This window comes from Patella vulgata, chromosome 5 (assembly GCF_932274485.2).
Source record: "Patella vulgata chromosome 5, xgPatVulg1.2, whole genome shotgun sequence".
NCBI lineage: Eukaryota > Metazoa > Mollusca > Gastropoda > Patellidae > Patella > Patella vulgata.
In genome coordinates this window covers 69,542,999-69,564,084 of record NC_065883.2, presented here as the reverse complement: position 1 = coordinate 69,564,084, position 21,086 = coordinate 69,542,999, and the positions used below count along the sequence as shown (strand labels likewise).

Here is a 21,086-nt window from a genome sequence, read left to right as displayed (position 1 = left end):
TAAAGACCCCTAGTTTGTGTCGAGTGGACGTTAAACCCCACTTCTCTCTCTCTCTCCCTCCCTTTGCTTTTTTAGACTTTGACCCGAAAGCAATAATATGTTTCTACAGGCCAACTCGTTCGCCAATTGTGATTCCAAATTAATTTCTTTAGGTTATTTTCATCTGCAATATAATTCGTCATTTGTTGACATTTGATTAAATTACCCAAAGTTTTGAGTGAAATAGAGCCAAGCGAACGTTAATAAAACGCCTAAATGGTTGCGTGATACGCTTTTCTAATGTGTATATTGTCTGGTTGATTTTCATGATTGTATTTAACTCGTCAGAAAACGTACTCGGCATTTGTTATGTCAATCACATTTAGACATTATTTGGAAGATAGTTATACCATATGTATCGAGTTATACTTTATAGTTACAGGGGGGTGGTAATTTAAAGAGAGAGAGAGAGAGAGAGAGAGAGAGGTATGTAATATGTATCGAGTTATACTTTATAGTTACAGGGGGGTGGGTAATTTAAAGAGAGAGAGGGGGGGAGAGAGAGAGAGAGAGAGAGAGAGAGAGAGAGAGGTATGTAATATGTATCGAGTTATACTTTATAGTTACAAGGGGGTGGTAATTTAAAGAGAGAGAAAGAGAGAGAGGGGGAGAGAGAGAGAGAGAGAGAGAGAGAGAGAGAGAGAGAGAGAGAGAGGTATGTAATATGTATCGAGTTATACTTTATAGTTACAAGGGGGTGGTAATTTAAAGAGAGAGAAAGAGAGAGAGGGGGAGAGAGAGAGAGAGAGAGAGGTATGTAATATGTATCGAGTTATACTTTATAGTTACGGGGGAGGGGGGTAATAGAGAGAGAGAGAGAGGGAGAGAGAGAGGGGAGGAGGGAGAGAGAGAGAGATTTAACTTCCAAATTATGTCATTTTAGGACTTAACATATTTCGCTTGCGCGTAGGGGTCCTTAGCAGTGGCTGGAAACTGGAGGACCCGGAGAAAACCCACGTGGTTGGACAGGCAACTTAAGATAGAGAAGAGAGAGAGAGTGAGACGGATGATGCGGGAAGGGAGTGGGGATGGGGGTAACGTTCACTCGACACAAACTAGGTCATTTCGGGACTAAAATATCGTTAAATTTTATTTCATTAATTAGCAGATAGATATGATGCGGGAAGGTGGGACGTAAAATTCAATATAAGAGTAGGCCATAGTGCCGCTGCCCGGGCAAAATATCCCTCATAGCACAGTGTATGGCGTATGCCCTTCTTCATTAGCCCAGTCGGAGAATAACAGTAGGACGTTAAACCACTTTTCATTTTATTCTTAACACGTCAACCTGACAAACAGATCAGTGCGACATGACCTTTAAGGAAGGAATTCCTTGAAAATAAAACATTCATTTAATTTATTCTTATCTCAGATAAATCAGAAAGGTAAAAAAAAGAAAACCACGTTTATGTCGATTGGCCGTCATAAATTATGTAAGAGAAATCAGTCCTCGGAGAGCAGCTGGTTCATATAATTTGTAAAACGCAAATGAGTGGAATCCGATTTTTAGCTACGTGAGAGAGAGAGAGAGAGGAGAGGGCGAGAGAGAGAGAGAGAGAGGGGGGGGGGGGTAACGTCCACTCGAAACAAACTAGGTCATTTCGCGACTAACACATGGTTCAATTTTATTTCAATAATTCGCTCGTGCGAGGAAACCGGAGGACCTGGAGAAAAGCGTTGAGGTTGGTCAGGCGACCCTACTCCTTGTCACGTACCACGCCAGTTAACTTAATGACAGACCTTATGATACAGCGCGCATGTGCTAACCATTCGGCCATCCACCCCCACCCTCCTTCTAGAACAACCGCGTGATTTTCTGCGAGCTTCGTCATGAACGGTTGATTGCGGTGAATGGAATGACAATGAAGACAGGCATACGCCATGTAGTGTGCTATGGGACCCTACTCGTATTTCGAACGCGACTGTGTACAGGGAACCTCGGTTTGTCGTCTCATCCGATCGACTAGACAATGTCTAAACATCCTTTGCCATTGACAAAGGAAACCACGCTGGAAAAACCCCAGTGATCCCTTATCTCACTACACTTATTATTTTCGCGTTTTTCGAGATTCTATCCGGATTATCGCCCTTATTGTTTAAATTGTGTGACGTTCTAACTCATGACGTCAACTTGTAGACTATCGCAATTGATGAGACGACCACTGTCAAGATTGGTCGCATTATTTCTGTTACGTCTTTTTTTTGTAAATCATTTTATTTTTTTTATTTTTAGTGAAGTCTGTACTATAACAGGCCCGGGACTGTACTGCGCAGTAAACGCTTACGGCTGGTCCCTGGATCCATTCACTTGATTTGATATTTGTTTATTTTGTGCAATGTCTATTTTCTGTTTTAACCGCAGGTTTATCTTGTAGATTTTTGTTATGCGTGTAGTGCGGTCCTCCTGCACTTACTATTTTATAACCATTGCCCTACTCACTAAGTTACTTTGGCCTCTCTAATAATAAACGACTATACGTTTATAGATTTATCTTGCAATAACGTCATTATAGGGGGAAAAAAAATTAATATATTTTTAAATACATCTAAGTGCGAATTTATATTAAATCTTCTTATTGGTGGTTGGAATCATGAGATGGAATCTAATTCATTGCATGATGTGGATTTTCATAAATAACATTTTCAATTTACATGTTTTAAAAAAATTAAAGAAATATATATATAAATTAAAAGGGTGCTTACCGTAAAAGGATATAATACATTCTAAAAGATCAGATAATGGCGTTACATAATGACGTAACGCCATTATCTATTATTGCCTTGAAAACCTAACGACGAAACATGTAGGCATTTAAATAAAATTTCTTTAATGGTATTTTCTACTTAATCTTTTAGAATATATATATATATATATATATATATAGAGAGAGAGAGAGAGAGAGAGAGAAATGGGGTTTAACGTCCACTCGACACAAACGAGGTCATTTCGGGACTAACACACGGTTCAATTTTATTTCAATAATTCGTTTGCGAGTAGGGATCTTTAGCAGTTGAGGAATCGGAGAAAACCCACGAGGTTGGACAGACGACCCTACTCCTTGTCACGTTCAATCGGGGAATCGAAACCACGCCAGTTGACTCAATGACTTTATGATACAGCGCGAAGACGCTAACCATTCAGCCATTTAGCCATCCAACCCCCCTTAAAGAAATATAAATGATTAAATTGAAAGAAAGATACGGTATATCTAAAGATATATATCTTTAATAGTTCCGTCTTCATTAGCCATGGACGGGTGTTGGGTTAACGAATGGTTAACCCGGGGTATCGATTCCCCGTTTATTCGTGACAAGGAGTCGGTTCGCCTGTCCAACCTGTTGGCTTTTTTTTCCGCGTCCTCCACTTATCTTGACACTGCTAAAGACCCCTACGCGCAAGCGGATTTTTGAAATAAAATTGAACCATATCTCTCTCTCTATCTCTCCCTCTCTCTCTCTCTCTCATAGAAAAGTAGGACGTTAAACTTCGTTACATTTAAATGTAAATGAAATGGGCTTTAACGTCCTACTGTTCTGCTCCGAACTGGGTTAATGAAGACGGGCATACGCCATACAAAGTGCGATGAGGATAATATTGCCCGGACACCGGCACTACGGCCTAATCTTACATCGAATTCCAACTGTCAAGGGATCTTTTACGTGCCCGCCAATGTGCACACGGGACGGGACCTCAGTTTTCCGTCCCATCCGAACGACTAGACAGCTGTCCTTGTCATACCCTCCGTCCTGCATCACTGACAACGGGGGAACCACACTAGAAAATCTTAATGAACTTTCTTGGCCAATGCAGGGATCGAACACCCGACCTCCAGGCTAGCGAGCCAGCTTCTTACCCACTTAGCCACGTGATCCCCCCCCCCCCCCATTACATTTAAAAGCCATAGCTACAAGAATCAGATTAAGAGTTGACCGTTCTTGCTATAATACTAATAGTTCCTAAACATGAATATTATAGTAGGGTAATTTGGACTCAATAGTAAATGTTTGATACGTCGTGCTAATCCGCACAGTATTCCTTAATTCAGTAAATTATATTTTAATGGATCTTAATCCACCTTAATTACCTACCATTTATATCTACTTCATATTGTCTTATATATTTCATTAATCACCTGTCTCCAGTATTCTTTGTTTTAAACTTTAAATTGAGCTTATAAATTATAATTAACGTCAACGGGCTATAGCGTTTAGTTACCAGGGTATATTGTTTGTAGATTTATAGGATTAATGCCCTAGGCGATGCATGGGGATATAAAGATCCAAATGACAGAATTTGGGAGAAGCTTGCTACACACGTGTCTTGGGAGATCAACTTAGATCGCATACCTAAGGACAGACCTTATTTACCTGTATTTGGATATTTGGAGACATAAGTTTATGTCAATTCCCATATCCACATTGGAGCTTATTTACTAATAAGCATTGAACCAATAATTGTTATATTAATTGTCTGTTGTGATATTTGTTGATTACTGTTTACCAAAAGAATATAGAGAAATATTAACAACCATCAACAGTCTTGTCTTCATTTAATCAACAACGAAGATTCCAGAAAATACACAAGAATCGCACTTGTACAATATATTGTAAATTTATTCTGATCGAATTCTGGGTGTTTGAAGTTTGACTGGATAATCTCGATGGCAAGTACCATTGCGACAACAATACAATGAACAAAGTCTCGATTTTCCAGTGTATCGTTACATTATGAAAATGGCGTAGGTGTTCACTATCACAATGGGCTTCTCGTGTGAATAAATATCCAAATAATAATGTATATAACATTTGAAGCAAGGAAAGGGATTTACAATGGGTAGATTTAGATCTTACATAAATGTATCTTTGAATTAAATATTTATGTCCCACCTGTTTCTGTGTCCCCTGGAGCGAGGTATCATTATCTATTACGAAAAATATTCTTTGATAAATTAGATATCCACAAACAACAAAGAAATCGATTTAATTTCTCTATCTAAACATTTGAAAAATAAAATGTTTAGATCATATTGTGGGGGTGAGATGGGATGCATTTTATTGGATATTATAAATTATAGCCATTTGAGAGAGAGAGAAAGAGAGAGAGAGAGAGAGAAATGGGGCTTAACGTCCACTCGACACAAACGAGGACATTGCGGGACTAACATATGGTTTAATTTTATTTCACAGATGGGGTGGAGTTTAACGTCACTCGACACAAACTATGTCATTTCGGGACTAACATATCGTTCAATTTTATTTTTTAATAAACTTTTATTTCTATCCGCCGTATAATGTATTTCCGTCTTCATTATCCCGGTCGGTGCATAATCGTAGGACGCTAAATCCCACTTCATTTCATTTCATTTGTAATCTTTAATACTAGATTACACCAGGATTGTTCCTATTAAGTCCACGATCTGGTACGTGCAGATACGTTCGGATACGTTTCGATACGGGGGGGGGGGGGGTGGATGACCGATTGGTTAGCATATGCCCGCTGTATCATAAGGTCTGTCATTGAGTCAACTGGCGGGGTTTCGATTCCCCGGTTGTACGTAACAAGAAGTAGGATCGCCTGTCGAACCTCATTTTTTTCCGGGTCCTCCAGTTTCCTTCCACTGCTAAAGACCCCTACTCGCAAACGAATTATTGAAATAAAATTGAACCATGTTTGTCCCGAAATGACCTAGTTTGTGTCGAGTGGATGTTAAACCCCATCTCTCTCTCTCTCTCTCTCTCTCTCTCTCGCTGTCTCGTTTCGATACGGTCAAAACGACTGCTACGACTGGCTCAATTTATGGTAAGACCTGGTAGGATCATCACGATTACTCCACGATTAGAACCACGATTTCAATCGTAGCACGAATCGTGATAGTGGGAACCTACCATTAGAACCACGATTTCAATCGTAGCACGAATCGTGATAGTGGGAACCTACCATTAGAACCACGATTTCAATCGTAGCACGAATCGTGATAGTGGGAACCTACCATTAGAACCACGATTTCAATCGTAGCACGAATCGTGATAGTGGGAACCTACCATTAGTAATGCTGAAATATAATACAAAGTGGCTATTGTTACGACGAGTCTGAGCCACGTTTAGAACGAATTCTAAAATGGCTGCCAATCTCCCCAACACCAGCTTTGAAAAAGGACCCGTATTTTCAACATTTTCAGAAATGAAGGCAGCAATTAAGAGATGAGAAGGGTTAGGGTTAGGACTATGTTTACGACTATTCAGTTTTTAACTTCGCCGATGGAGGGCTGTGAAAGTATCGTCGTAACAATAGCCTGAGGACTATTTTTACGACTCGTCGTAACAATAGCCACTGCAATATATAATATTCGAAGAGTAAAACCAGCCTTCGGTGTGAGTGACATTGTAAGGAGATTGGCCGTGTTAAAGATGTTTAAATCCCTCAATTGTAAAGCTAAGTCAGATATGTCTAGAATCATGGTTTCCAATAACAACAGATTAAGAAGTCTGCTACCACCTTAACCTTATATCGATGGCCCTAAATCAACGCGAGTCTTCTTCCTTCAGGACCAAATACAACAAAATGTAGCAATCCTCATCTCTAATGCAATCACAGTTCGGCATCAATTTGACGCTAGAGAAAGAAAACACCTTTATTCCTAATTTCCTAATGGCCCAATCAAACGTGATGGCCAATATAAACTTCGGCCATGTTTACTATTATCAGATTTAAGCAAATTATTCGCCGATAAGAAATTGAAAACGCTCGAGGCTTGAACATCGTATTTATAGTAACTCTTCATACGATATGTTCCACGTGTTGAGAAGCTAAATCCCGTAGATCTCTTTGATTTTGTGGGAGGCTTGGATGGCCGAATGGTTAGCGCATGCACGTTGTATCATAATGTCTGTCATTGAGTCAACTGGCGTGGTTTCGATTCCCCATACAGTGTGCTATGAGGGAAATTTTGCCCGGGCAGCGGAACTAAGGCCTACTCTTATATCGTATTCCAACTGCAAAGGGATATTTTAAGTGTCCGCCAATGTAGACACGGGACCTCGGGTTTTTCGTCCCATCGGAACGACTAGACAGTTGTACTTGTCAGGTCTAGAATGGTAATTATATATATATATAATATATAGACGGAGTTAAACTTTCTAATATACCATGAGATAATTACCCCACAGATTTGAGTCTAGACAGTGAAGTTACCGTCAAAAATATAATTATTTGTTCAATCGACATTGCCCGAAAATTGCGAGATGAGTTAATTGTTTGTAGAAATGGCTTGCTATTATGAAGTACTACATTTTATATCTTAAGTTACCAGTGGAATTCATTGTGTAATTATTTTTATGGCTAATGGATGATTTACTGTTGGGTTGTCTTGCGTCTACGTCTGTTGAATATTTATTATGATATTATTTATAGTCGTTGTCGACTTATTTGGAAGTAAACCAATGAAATGAAATGAAATAGGGTTTAACGTCCTACTGTTCGGTTCCTAAACTGGGCTAATGAAGACGGGAATACGCTATACAGTGTGCTATGAGGAAAATTTCCCCGGGCAGCGGCACTGTAATATCGAATTCCAACTGCCAAGGGTTTTTCGTCCCATCCGAACGACTAGACAGTTGTTGGAAGTAAACAAATATTTATATAGGCTACCTTTGACTGGTGTTTGTTAAGGATTGGCGTCTAAACTAGGGCTGCCTCGAGTTGACATGTGGGGAGTAATGATAGTTAGATCTGGGGAGTGGCATAGGCTTAGTGGCGTTGCATTACCACTTCCGGTTCCGGAGTTATACTACTTCCGATTTAGAGATCTATAAATCAATGCCTGGTAAACAAGCAGTGCCTAATAAAGGCTGATATATTCGAAAGGGATCTGTTTTTGTATAAGTATGAAAAATGGTCCAAGAGCGAGTTCGTCTGCCATCGCGGGGGAAGCCCTCGAGAACTGATGACGTAGCATGCACAAATGGAATCACCTCGTTCTCGTTCTCGTTCATATATCCTATCACTGTCTCATATAACACATTTTCATCTTCAACGGAATTATCAGTGAAATGAAATTCGACCATGTGTCTGTTATCGCTCGTTACTTCAGTCAGTTATATAGAAGGATAACTCGTGTTTGTCATGTTTGGCGTCACTTCCTTTTTTTTCAAATGTTCGTTACGGTACACATCTACCGTAGCAATGATCTCTTTGTTAAAAGTATATGTGGAATGTGTTTATCCAGTGCTATCACATATGTAATAATGACTGACACCAATATTGTCCTTTAATATAACGTATGTAATAATGACTGACACCAATATTCTCCTTTAATCCGATTCTATGGGTATAGCATGGTTTGTATTTGAAAAAAAAACAACCACGCAACCGCATGTTTTATAATCCATGTGGCGAAAACATTAACATAGCTTATATTATAAAAAGGTTGTAATTCGCGATGCAATCAGAAGATTATGATAAGAAGTTCATGTCCATTTAAAAACTTTAACAACTCAGATGGGACTAGAGAGAGAAAGAAATGAGGTTTAACGTCCACTCGACACAAACTAGGTCATTTCGGGACTAACGCATGGTTTAATTTTATTTCAATAATTCACGTGCTGTGGGGGAGGGGGCACGAGGTTGAACAGGCGACCCTACCCCGTGTCACGTACAACCTGGGTATCGAAACCACGCCAGTTGACTCAATAACAGACCTTATGATACAGCACGCACGTGCTTACCATTCGGCCATTCCCCCCACCCCTCCCAGATGGAACTAACATAACCAAATCTTACTTAAACATCAAGCAATCGCCTATAATTTGTTTAGCTTCCTCGGAAGAATATTGATTTTTCATTTACTAAAATTACGGAGCGGTTATTGATTAAATAACGCAACCCAACTTTTTATACGCTTATGTGTATATGATACAAAGAATTCTTCCCTGCTATTTCATCATCACGTGATACCCAAAAAAAAGATCACATGACTCTCAAATAGTCCACGTCACGCTGTTCAAGTTATGACGTAAACAATGACGTCAATTATGGAAAAAATGAATGCTGTCAAGTTGAATAAGATGGTCGCCACTTATTATTTATGACAAAAGAAATCCGCAGTAGTTTGAGATAAAAATTGATGTAACCATTTAAAAGTTGCTAAGAAAATGTCAAAAGTGAGGAGGAGTTATATTTCAGAATGTAATGATTGTGGTTCTTGATGCATTAGTTCGCTGTAGCATGCTCCCTGTGATGTCCTTATTTGTTAGATGAAAAGGTTGTCTCAATTACTAGTTTATCAGCTACGAATAATATCAAAGGCCGTTTTTCTTCTTTTTTTGTTGTGAGTAACTAAATGGCAGTGAAACGAAATGAAATTCAGCCTTAATGTGTTCTGTCATCTTACCCTCAAATCGCCGTCAGGCATCAAGCTTTTTTCCAACAAGAACGGAAGGAAGTCCCGGAAGACACACGTTGCAACAAGTTACAGATGCACCGGGATGTTAAATTTGGGAGACAGAAAAGGCACAATGGCTGCTTAGTGGCAGGCCAGTCGGAAAGGGATAATGATTTTTCAGTCACAAAGGGGCAGTGATTGTTCAGTCACAAAGGATCAGCGATTGTTCAGTCAGTGAAAATTCATTTAGAAGGGACAGTGATTGTTCAATCCGTAACTGTTCTGGCGTAAAGGTATAGTGATTGTTCAGTTAGAAATTGTTCAGTCAGAAAGGATCAGTGATTGTTCAATCAGTAAATTTTCAGTCAGAAAGGATCAGTGATTGTTCAATCAGTAACTTTTCAGTCAAAGAGGCGCAATGATGTTTTTGTCGGTTACTGCTTAGTCAGAAATGAGCAGTATTTGTTCAGTCAGTAACTGTTCAGTCAGAAAGGGGCAATGGTTGTTCCTTGGGGGATACAGTGGTTGTTCGGTTAGTGAGACACAGTAGTTTCTCACTAACTGTTCAGTCAGAAAGGAGCGGCGATTGTTCAGCCAGGGACACCGTGGTTTTTCTGTTAGTGAGACACAATAATTGTTCACTAACTGTTCAGTCAGAAAGACCACCTTTATGCTATGAGTAAGACCAGTATCCTGAGTTCCTAGCATTGTATTTTATATCATAATAATAATATTTAGTGTTATGGAGATTGACAAAGTCGTAATATGACATCGCACGTTTATCCAGATACCGGGAAAACTTATCACATGCCTAGACATATCATAGACTCGACTAATCAGTACAACATGTCATATAGTATCCAGGCATATCATTATTATACACGATTAACCAGCATATTTTACAATTGGTTAGATTCATTATCATTGGACAATATAACATAGAATTTTATACCCCCCCCCCCCAATACACACAAGCTATGTCACTTCGGGACAAACACATTGTTGAAATTTTTATTTCAATAATTCACTTGCGCGTAGGGGTTTTTAGCAGTGGGATGCAACCGAGGGAGTCGGAGAAACCCAGGCGACCCTACTCCTTGTCACGTACTATACCGGGGAATCGAAACCACGCCAGTTGACCCAATGACCGACCTTATGATATAACGCGGACGTGCTAACCATTCGGCCATCCAGTGCCACACAAGTACCCGCCGAAGGCGTGTCACGAGCGCGGTCCGAGGGGGGGGGGCCCTCCCCCTAGGAAAATTTTGAAAATTGACAACCGCAAACCCATTTTCCAAGCAATTAAGACCAAAGCAGAAGAAGGCAAATTTTTGATTTCCTGATACAATTAGATAACAGAATGACCTAAGAGCACTATCATTAGATGAATTTGAAAATTCTAGTACACTTCTTTTTTTGGTTGTTTGTCATTTTTTTTCCTATCTTTTCTTTCTCCTGTCCTGTCTCCTGTCCTCCCCTTCCTTCTTTCTTTTCTTTCTTCCCCCTCTCCTTTCTTTTTCTTTCCTCCCACTGCTAAAAAAAACCTACGCGCAAGCGAATTAGTGAAATAAAATTAAACCATATGTTAGTCCCGAAATGACCTAGTTTGTGTCGAGGGGGCGTTAAACCCCATTTCTCTCTCTATCTGTCTCTCTCTCTCTCTCTCTCTCTCTGGCTAAGTACATTATGACATTGACTTCCAGGCCATGTATGCAAACTTCAAGTGCTGTCTGGTACTGAAGTTAAAAATAATCGAAAACAGAAATTTTTTATGATCATCGTTATATAATGTAGAAATAACGTAGGAATGGTGAATAAAAATCCTACTTCAACATTTTTCAAACGCGCCATTAACTGAATCAGTTTTCAATAAAAAAAGAATTTGAGACGCGTCTACTTTTCGATGAAGTGATTATTAAAAAGTGTCATTATGGAGAGATTGATTCCGTGGTGATAAAAAGCCGGGGTAATCACCGTAGACGGTAGTTTTTGTGGATGAAGTCGAGACGAAATTATTGGATTCATCACTGTCTTCGGATATTCAACGATCACCGATTTATGTCATCATAAAATTCAAAAGATCACGGAACCAGGTTCCGCCATTACCGGTTAAAATAAGCATAATGTGGATGTATTAACGGCTTCTCGTTAAATTACCAAACGGAGACCCCAAATCTTTCAACTGCGTAATGTTTTTTTATCATTTAAATTTGTATTTTAAGAAAGTTTTTAATTTGTCATTTTGAGGGGTTGGATGGCCGAATGGTTAGCACGTGTGCGCTATATCATAAGGTCTGTCATTAAGTCAACTGGCGTGGTTTCGATTCACCGGTTTTCCCCCACTGCTAAACACTACTACGCGCAAGCGAATTATTGAACTAAAATTGAACCATATGTTAGTCCCGAAATGACCTAGTTTGTGTCGAGTGGACGTTAATCCCATCTCTCTCTCCCTCTCTCTCTCTCTCTCTCTCTCTCTCCCTCTCTCTTATTTGTCATGTTGTATTAGTTTGATTTTTTTATAGTAATAATAATAATCATATAATCATTTTCTAGAGCCTTGAACAACGAGTCAGTGTGACTGCTCTATGGTGCTTTTATAACAACATTATCTTCATTTATAAAACGCGTTTATAGAGTTTCTAAGGCACTGTTTGTAGTTATATATATTATTATTCACTTAATATATGTATGACTGTGTGTACATTTGATTGCTTTGATTGGATATCACAAAACGCACCAAAGGTTCACGTAGTTTCCATGTATTCGATTAAATAAGGCGATATTATAAAGGTCAATAAGATTATTTGCGGATGATGTTCAATATTAGCAAATAATTTGCTATATAATGCTGAACCTATAAATCCCAAAAGTCGGATTCCGATCCTCACAGTGTGATAAATTTCATTTAAAGGAGCTAAATCGCTAATATTCGGGACCTAGAAATTAACACAAAACGGTCACAACGCATATAATACTGTAACATGAATTTATATAAACTGATTAACATTCAATCGTTTCTTTTTTTTTACTGTAATTTCTAATCAGTTATATTCGGCGAAATACACCAGAAGTCTCAATCGAATGGCAGTCTCTAGCGTCTGGTTATTCCAGTCTACACTAATAGTATTTATTGCGCATGCTCTCCAGATAAGAATATGTGTCACCGTTTGCCATGACTTGTGGAATATGTCTAGCCTCGTTCTTCGAGTCCCTTGTTACAAATATCGCTGAAACGCAATATGGTACACGATTCGTGTACCAATGGTAAAATGTTTATTTTGTCTTATATATTGGATATCAGAAGCCCATCTTTTCCCGGTAGGATCACAACATCAATGTTGATTTAAATTGACAAATAATTCGAGTTTTCAATGTCGTAGACTTTCGATGATATTGAGTTAGAGACTTAGCTACTTTAAAATACGTATGATGTTTCCTATACATTTAAAACCAAATGAAACTAAAATAGTGTAAAATTTTATTATTAAAATTTGAGTCGAGTATGTTCACGATGCATAGTACTCAATTTTATTCATGTTATAAGTGTTTTCTGACCATCAGAATTCTGCAAAATCTTCCTCCAAAGTCCAGAAATTGGCATTTCAGGGACTCTAGATTCAAATATTTCGCCGGAGGTCGGGGGGGGGGGGAGGGGCATGCCCCGGCATCACTACTATTTGGGGCCTGTGCATCAGTCGGTCTCATTTTTGCTAAACACCCCCCACCCCCTCAAGCAAAATCTATATGTACGCCCCTGTAATAAAAAGTGATGTAATGCAGAGCTAATTAAGCAAGAAAAGATTGACATTTAGTTTTTGCCGTGGTTTCGTATCAGCCACAGACACATTATCTAATTCCACTTGTATGTATAAAGCAGAGAGAGGTGGCCATGTTTTTTGAGGGTTTTTGTTATCCGTTGCTGCGTTTACTTCAAGTAGCGATCGAGTGATTGATTATCTTCCTAAATGTCAGAGAAATGTTAGAAAATGGCGGATATGTCAGTGTGTTTGTTTCATCATCTAATTTGAGCTTTACCCTATCCACTATCTATATTTGTCCAGCCTTACATTAATCAAATTACGATACTCCCTGTACTGCCCTCTATCGCTAAATACCGCTCGTTACGAACAAGGGCGACTACTCCCATGCCACTCAAACTGACTAATAAGCTTCTTACATAAAGGGTTTTTTTTGTAAATAATTTCCGTCTAGTAAACAGAATTCCATCCCGAAGTCAATATGCGGAGACGATTCAGTTTTACGGATTTATAGGGGAAGGGGGTGGATTGGATGGCCGAATGTTGTACGTCCACTCGACACAAACTAGGTCATTTGGTGACTAAAATATGGTTCAATTTTATTTCAATAATTTGCTGGCGCGTAAGGATCTTTAGCAGTGGGGGGAAACCAACGAGGTTGGACAGGCGACTCTACTCCTTGTCACGTACAACCGGGGTTGCTATATAAGTTGTAAGTCTTAAGTCATAGTGTGTACAGGCCCTAACAAGGATGAACAGAAACAAACGATTTCCAACAATATTTTATAAATTTGTAATACATGTAAATCACAGGTCTGCTGCGATTATATCATAAAATGTCAAAGACGTCAACTTAATGACACAAATTAACGCCCCCCGAATCTGGTGGAAAATGTTACGCAAATATCGGAATAAAGCTAATAATACATGCGCAGAGGGGCGTACTTCAATTAGATAAAAGTTATCCCATAATTAGACGCCATTTAATAATCAGTTCATATTTACTCATAGAGCAACCGGCGCCCGATTGTCGTCTTAAAACAAAACAATTCTATTATAAACAATACTAACTTCACGATTCGAATCTTTATATAGAAGCAAATTACATCATAAACAATACTGACTTCACGATTTTAACCATTTTATCGCGAATTAAATAGAATATTGAAAATAAACAAAAAAATATATTACGAGTGTAAATAGCGTTGTTAACCTTTACACACTTTCTAGAAATGTTAGCCGGCAGGTGGCGACTCAATCAGTGGTTAATCACGTGTCAGGACGAATGGTATCCCTCTCTGTGCTTGTTGTTATCGCTATTGCTATAGTTTGTATGCAATGGAATGCATTAAGCAAACAACCTGCTGGCACACGGAACATCTAAACGGTGGATATTAGTGTTAAATTGTCTTCACCTGTTTAGCTTTTGGTCTTGTTTTTAGCCCAACCATTTACCCCGTGCTGTTTACCTGTTTATGTAAACTCCTCGTGATTAACGTAAACACGTTGCCCCGCTCGACCTATCCACTTTCAAGCGCCGATCAGCGTTTTACACTACTATTACCACTGGGTTCAAATCCCGGAGTTTAGTTTTCTAAAATGTGTAAGTCGTCATTGAAAAGGGCTGAACCTATACTGGATAACCTGGTTTACAATCGGATTAAAACACAGATCCTATTTCGTTTCGTTTTGTATAGTTCAAAATTTCGTTTTACTTGTTTTCACTACAATACGACCTGGAAGAGTTGTTATATTACCGGCGTTTCAGTTGAAGTGAGGGATAAGCCAAGGAAACGGTCTGTTATGGCGAGTTCTTGGCGTGTGTTGTACGGTCGGTAAACCACTAGAAACGTCAACGCTGATTGATTAATCAATGTCTGACGTCATAGGGTCAAAATCCGTTCGTACGCCCCCTGACGCGACCAGTACAAATGGTCAGATATTCATGTAGTGTAGGCCATCGAAAGTATAAAAAACGAAACGAAATAGATCTGTATTTTAATCAGATTGCCTAATTTAATACGTCAGACTCGCTCCTACGTCATTCGTTTTCTTATGCCAGAACATCTCTGTGACGCAGGAACATGTCTGACGTCGTTTAGAACCGGTTATAGGTATTCTATGCAGATTCCGGCAACAGTATGGGACATGATTTACTGTTTAGTCTAGAGAATATTTGCCTCGTTTGTAGTTCTTATTTCTATGGTTACGTATGCAATGTACGGAGTGAAGGGAAAAGGGAGTGGGTGGTGGAGCCGTACCGACCGATCCGATACGTATAGCATCTTCAAGTCTCTAAACTTATCGGGTCTATCTCTGAAACAGAAGGTGGAATGATGACGTCATGAACACGTGGTGCTGTGTTATTGGATCTGTTCTGTAACTGTTTTGTTTCAATGATGGCCGTATTTATTTATTCTATCAATTGGTTCATCTGGATGTTATGACTGTGGCGGGTAAATATACGGGGAACCCCCCTCAGATTCAGTAAACACTGGAACGTGTTTACTTATTTTTGATTCGTTTAAAGGATTAAAAAGTCGAGGGGGGTCTGTAAAATAATCGGTAACTGTGTTGTATATCAAACAGCGATGAAATATTGTATAAATTATAACACTTACAAAATCATCAAATGTCGGCGAGTCAAACACAAACAGAAAGAATTACTGTCTTAAGGGGAGCCGCGGTGGTTCAGCTTGTAAGGGGTTGTTTCGCTAACCTGGGAGTTCTATCTTCGAGAAAGTTCATCGGAATTTTCCAGCGTGGTTTTCCACTTGTCAGTGGTGCAGGACATAGGGTTTGGCAAAGGGCAACGTATAGTCGTTCGTGTGGGAGGTAAAACCGAGGTTGTGTGTACACATTGGTGTTCACGTAAAAGATGGAATTCCATACAAGAGTGGGCCGTTGCGCCGCTGTCCGGGCAAAAATTCCCTCATATGGCGTATGCCCGTCCTCATTAGCCCTGTCGGAGCAGAACAATAGGATGTTAAACCCCATTTCATTTAATTTCTTAAGAGAAAAGAAGATTGCCATAACGAATTGAATTTATAATGAACTATAAGAATATACTTTTCTTACTGTTGTGTGGGGACGGAATGGCGGCCATGAGGTGTAAGCTTTAATAAGACAAACACACCGACAACGGAACTCACCTCTTTAAATATATGCTGGAATGTAACAATTAAAAGAGCTGGTTATTAAAGATTTCAGCCGTTTCTAAGATTACAACAGAGTAGACTTGATAAATCTACACGGAAATAAATCTCTACCTTCTCATCTTACAAGTCAAATAGATATTCTATCATAATTACTTAGTTTCGCCATTTGAGAAAACACTTCTGTAAATGACCCCCTTCTGTTTTCCCGAGATAATGGGTGTATTGCTTGAACCAGGATACCCAATAACCCAGATTCTAAAATAGCCAACGAATTTGGTATATATGAACTGTTACAAATAAGAAGTTTAATGAAATGAAGCGAGGTTTACCGTCCTATTTTCCGCACCAGTTGAGCAAACGAGGAGTGCTATAGCACTTAAAAATTGTGAAAGAATTACAAAACTACCTACTTCAAATTTAACAAGACTTGCTTGAATTGAAAATCAAAAGATGCATGCAGACGGAAGATTTAGCTGGTTTTCATTTATAAAGAATTGTGAATATATAAAATCAAACATAGATTTGAAATCGTATTATAATAATTTATTGTCCGAAAAATTAAATAAGCATAAAGGCCTTGATGGAACGTCCTTAAATAAGTTAAGGACATATGCAAATATAAAAAATGATATAAATTATGAAAATTATTTAGATGTGATAAGAAATCGAAAACACAGAAAAGCACCAACAAATCTGAGAATAAGTGCACATAAATTGAAAATTGAAACAGGGAGATATTTAAAATTAGACGTAAACGATCGTTTGTGTAATGAATGTCAGGAGGTAGAAGACGAAATTCATTTGATAACAAATTGTAAAAGACATGACGAAAAAAGAAAAGAACTGTTCAGATTAATTCTAGTTCACGAACAAAATTTTTATAAAAATACAACAATTTAAAATACTGATGATGAATAAAAATATAGAAATTTTAAAATGTTTAGGAGCTTTTGTATACAATTCGTTCATGTCTTTGTAAAGTTATGTATCTTTGTATAATTATGTCCATGTATCCATCCTTTGTTTGTTTCATGTATATTTCTATTATTTTATTTGTATATGCACATAACCTTGTAAGGTTTTTTATGCAATAAAGTTTCTTCTATAGGGGCACTAATTTATCTGGAAATCCAACAGCCAAGGGTTGTTTTACATGCACGTCAACGTGTACACGGAGCGTCTGGTATTCGTCACATATCCTGCACCACTGTCAATGGAAAATTAAGCTGGAAATTCATCGTTTTATTCACGGAGAGAGAGAGAGAGAGAGAGAGTTTAACTTCTACCCGACAGAAACTAGGTCATTTCGGGACTAATATATGGTTTTAATTTTTTATTTCAATAATTCGCTTGCGCGTAGGGGTCTTTAGCAGTCGGAGGAGAACCCGGAGAAAACCCATGAAGTTGGACAGGCGACCCTACTCGTTGTCACATACAACCGGGGATTCGAAACTACGCCAGTTGACTCAAGTACAGGAAACAACGCACAAACATGATTATAGGAACACAATCATTTCGGGACTAACACATGGTTCAATTTTATTTCAATAATTCGCTTGCGCGTAGGGGTCTTTAGCTATGGGAGGAGACCGGAGGACCCGGAGAAAACATATGACAGACCTTATGATGCAATGCGCACGCGTTAACCATTTAATTACTATAACATAAACGATAGATATATAACAGCATTCAAATTATATAATTAGTTCTACATTTTAATAAACTATAGCATATACTTATGGAAAACAGCTACTGGTTTATTTTATAGGCGACGTTTCGAAGAGTATTCTCTCAACGTTACAAGTAGCAGCTGTTTTCCATAAGTATGTGTTATAGTTTATTGCTCTATCCAGTTAGCGGGGTTGGATGGCCGAATGGTTAGTACGTATGTGCTGTATCATAAGGTCTGTTATTGAGTCAACTGGCGTGGTTTCGATTCCCGAGTTGTACGTGACAAGGAGTAGGGTCGCCTGTCCAACCTCGTGGGTTTTCTCCGGGTTCTACAGTCTCCTCCCACAGTTAAAGACCCCTACGCGCACACGAATTATTGAAATAAAATTGAACCATGTGTTAGTCCCGAAATCATCTAGTTTGTGTCGAGTGCGCGTTAACCCCCCCCCCCCCCTCTCTCTCTCTCTCTCTCTCTACAGTTATCGATATCGCGATATCTTTCGTGCAATTGACCCCTATACGCTTCCATAGATATCTCTGTTAATAAATCCACTTTCAAAGTGTTTTAGATTACAAGGGATTAAAAATCTCTCAAATGACGACTACAGGCTATCAATTGCTTGAAGCTCTTTAAGTTCGACAAGTACTAGCTGTTCAAGAGATAGGGTGGGTCCGTTTTTCTTACAAAGGGATAATTTGTGGAATTTAACGATTTCGACAGAAGATAAGAGAAGTTTTTGTCTTCGACTGGACAATTTCCAACTGGCGCCTTCTCTAATGTTACTTGTTAAGACTGTTAATATACTTAGCGACTCGCTTTGATTAATATCAGGCAATTCCATGATCAACAAACACGCCCTGTGGTCTGGTCAGACAACTCTAAGGTGTTTCAAGTTTCAAGTTTGTTTGGGATTTTCAGCTGATATGAAACTTTTGTGATTATCTTTTGTGCAGTTAAAGGTAGTCAGTCACAAAACATGATGTGTTGTTTGTTAGATCCTGACAACCAGTCTGAATTTTTCTAATACTTTAAATCGATTTTTTTTAGATACTGACAACCAGTCTGAATTTTTCTAATACTTTAAATCGACTTATCGGGATCTTGACAACCTGTCTGAATTTTTCTAATACTTTAAATCGACTTATCTAGATCTTGACAACCAGTCTGAAGTTTTCAAATACTTTAAATCTACGTATCTAGATCTTGATAACCAGTCTGAAGATTTATAATGCTTTAAATCGACTTATCTAGATTCTGATAACCAGTCTGAAAATTTATAATACTTTAAATCGACTTCTCTAGATACTGACAACCAGCCTGAAGATTTATAATGCTTTAAATCGACTTATCTAGATTCTGATAACCAGTCTGAAAATTTATAATGTTTTAAATCTACTTATCTAGATCTTGATAACCAGTCTGAAGATTTATGATACTTTAAATCGACTTATCTAAATCTTGATAACCAGTCTGGAGATTTATAATACTTTAAATCGACTTATCTAGATTCTGATAACCAGTCTGAAGATTTATAATGCTTTAAATCGACTTATCTAGATTCTGATAACCAGTCTGAAGATTTTATAATACTTTAAATCGACTTATCTAAATACTGACAACCAGTCTGAATTTTTCTAATACTTTAAATCGACTTATCTAGATGCGGACAACCAGTCTGAATTTTTCTAATACTTTAAATCGACTTATCGAGATCTTGTCAACCAGTCTGAAGATTTATAATACTTTAAATCGACTTATCTAGATACTGACAACCAGTCTGAATTTTTCTAATACTTTAAATCGACTTATCTAGATCTTGATAACCAGTCTGAAGATTTATAATACTTTAAATCGACTTATCTAGATTTTGATAACCAGTCTGAAGATTAATAATACTCTAAATCGCCTTCTCTAGATAGAGTTTCTGTATAATCTTTCAATTAAGTAAAAAAGGAGTATTGGATTTATTGATCTGATATTGATCTGATATTCGACAAAGAATAAACTTTAAAGTTCTAACCCTAACTTATGAGTGCATACACGGCACAGCACCAGGTTACCTATATAATATAATTCATAAACATTCTCCGTCTAGATCACTCCGTTCTGGTTCCCAGAAGTATAACCTAAAAACCTTTGGCTGCAGATCATTTGCCTATAATGCGGCACATACATGGAAATCTCTGCCACTATATCTACGGACTGCCCCATCTCTAAACATATCCAAACAGAAACTCAAAACTTATAACTGTTTCCTGTAAACTTTGTTTGCGCTTTGAGCAAACAATACTGTTTATGGTCTAGCCCTTTATAAGAACCCTTATTAGTATTGTTATGTGTTATTCGATATCAGTGATGGGGCAAGATCTATACAATTGAATTGTTTATATATTAAGCGGAAGTTGGTTTGCTTAGTACTATGTTAAAATGTCGACTGTTAAACACAAAATCTATTTTATCTCAACCAAATGTCGAACATTAAGATGTACCCTGCCATAATATGATAAGCTTCTTCCTTCAACAATTCCTTATTTAAGCACTTTACGCAATGCTCATATTATTCTGTGGTTTCGATTTCCCGGTTGCACGTAATAAGGAGTTGTCTAACCTCGTGGGTTTTCTCCGGGTCCTCCGGTTTCTTCCCATTGCTAAAGACCCCTATGCGCAAGCGAGTTATTGCCATAAAATTGAACCATATGTTTGTCCCGAAATGACCTAGTTTTGTCGAGTGGACCCCCCCCCCTCTCTCTCTCTCTCTCTTATTTGGTAAGAGAAATAACGAGATTTTAATGTTGTCTTAAAACCAACGAAGTCTTGGAAGATTATTCCAGATGTTTGTAACATCAACTGGTAGTCAATGTTTCCCATAGAGATCGTTATAATTTGGAACACATAGTCTGATTATTAACGGTAATTGCTTGCTCGGCGAGGCAATATACCGAACTATATGATCCAGGAACCGAACATGAAGTTATCGGTACCATCTAGAATTGTGACGTCATATCCAAAATCGATGTGCAATTGTTCACGGAACAAGCATTCCAGGTTTCACGCCTAGATCTATTTGTTAAG

At 38.3% G+C, this 21,086-nt stretch overlaps 1 protein-coding gene across 1 annotated transcript in view; it reads left to right on the top strand.

The window, feature by feature from the left end:
- Positions 1 to 21,086, top strand: part of LOC126820604 (muscarinic acetylcholine receptor M2-like) — a 128,664-nt gene that overhangs the window by 32,804 nt on the left and 74,774 nt on the right. The gene's annotated exons all lie outside the window — the stretch shown is intronic.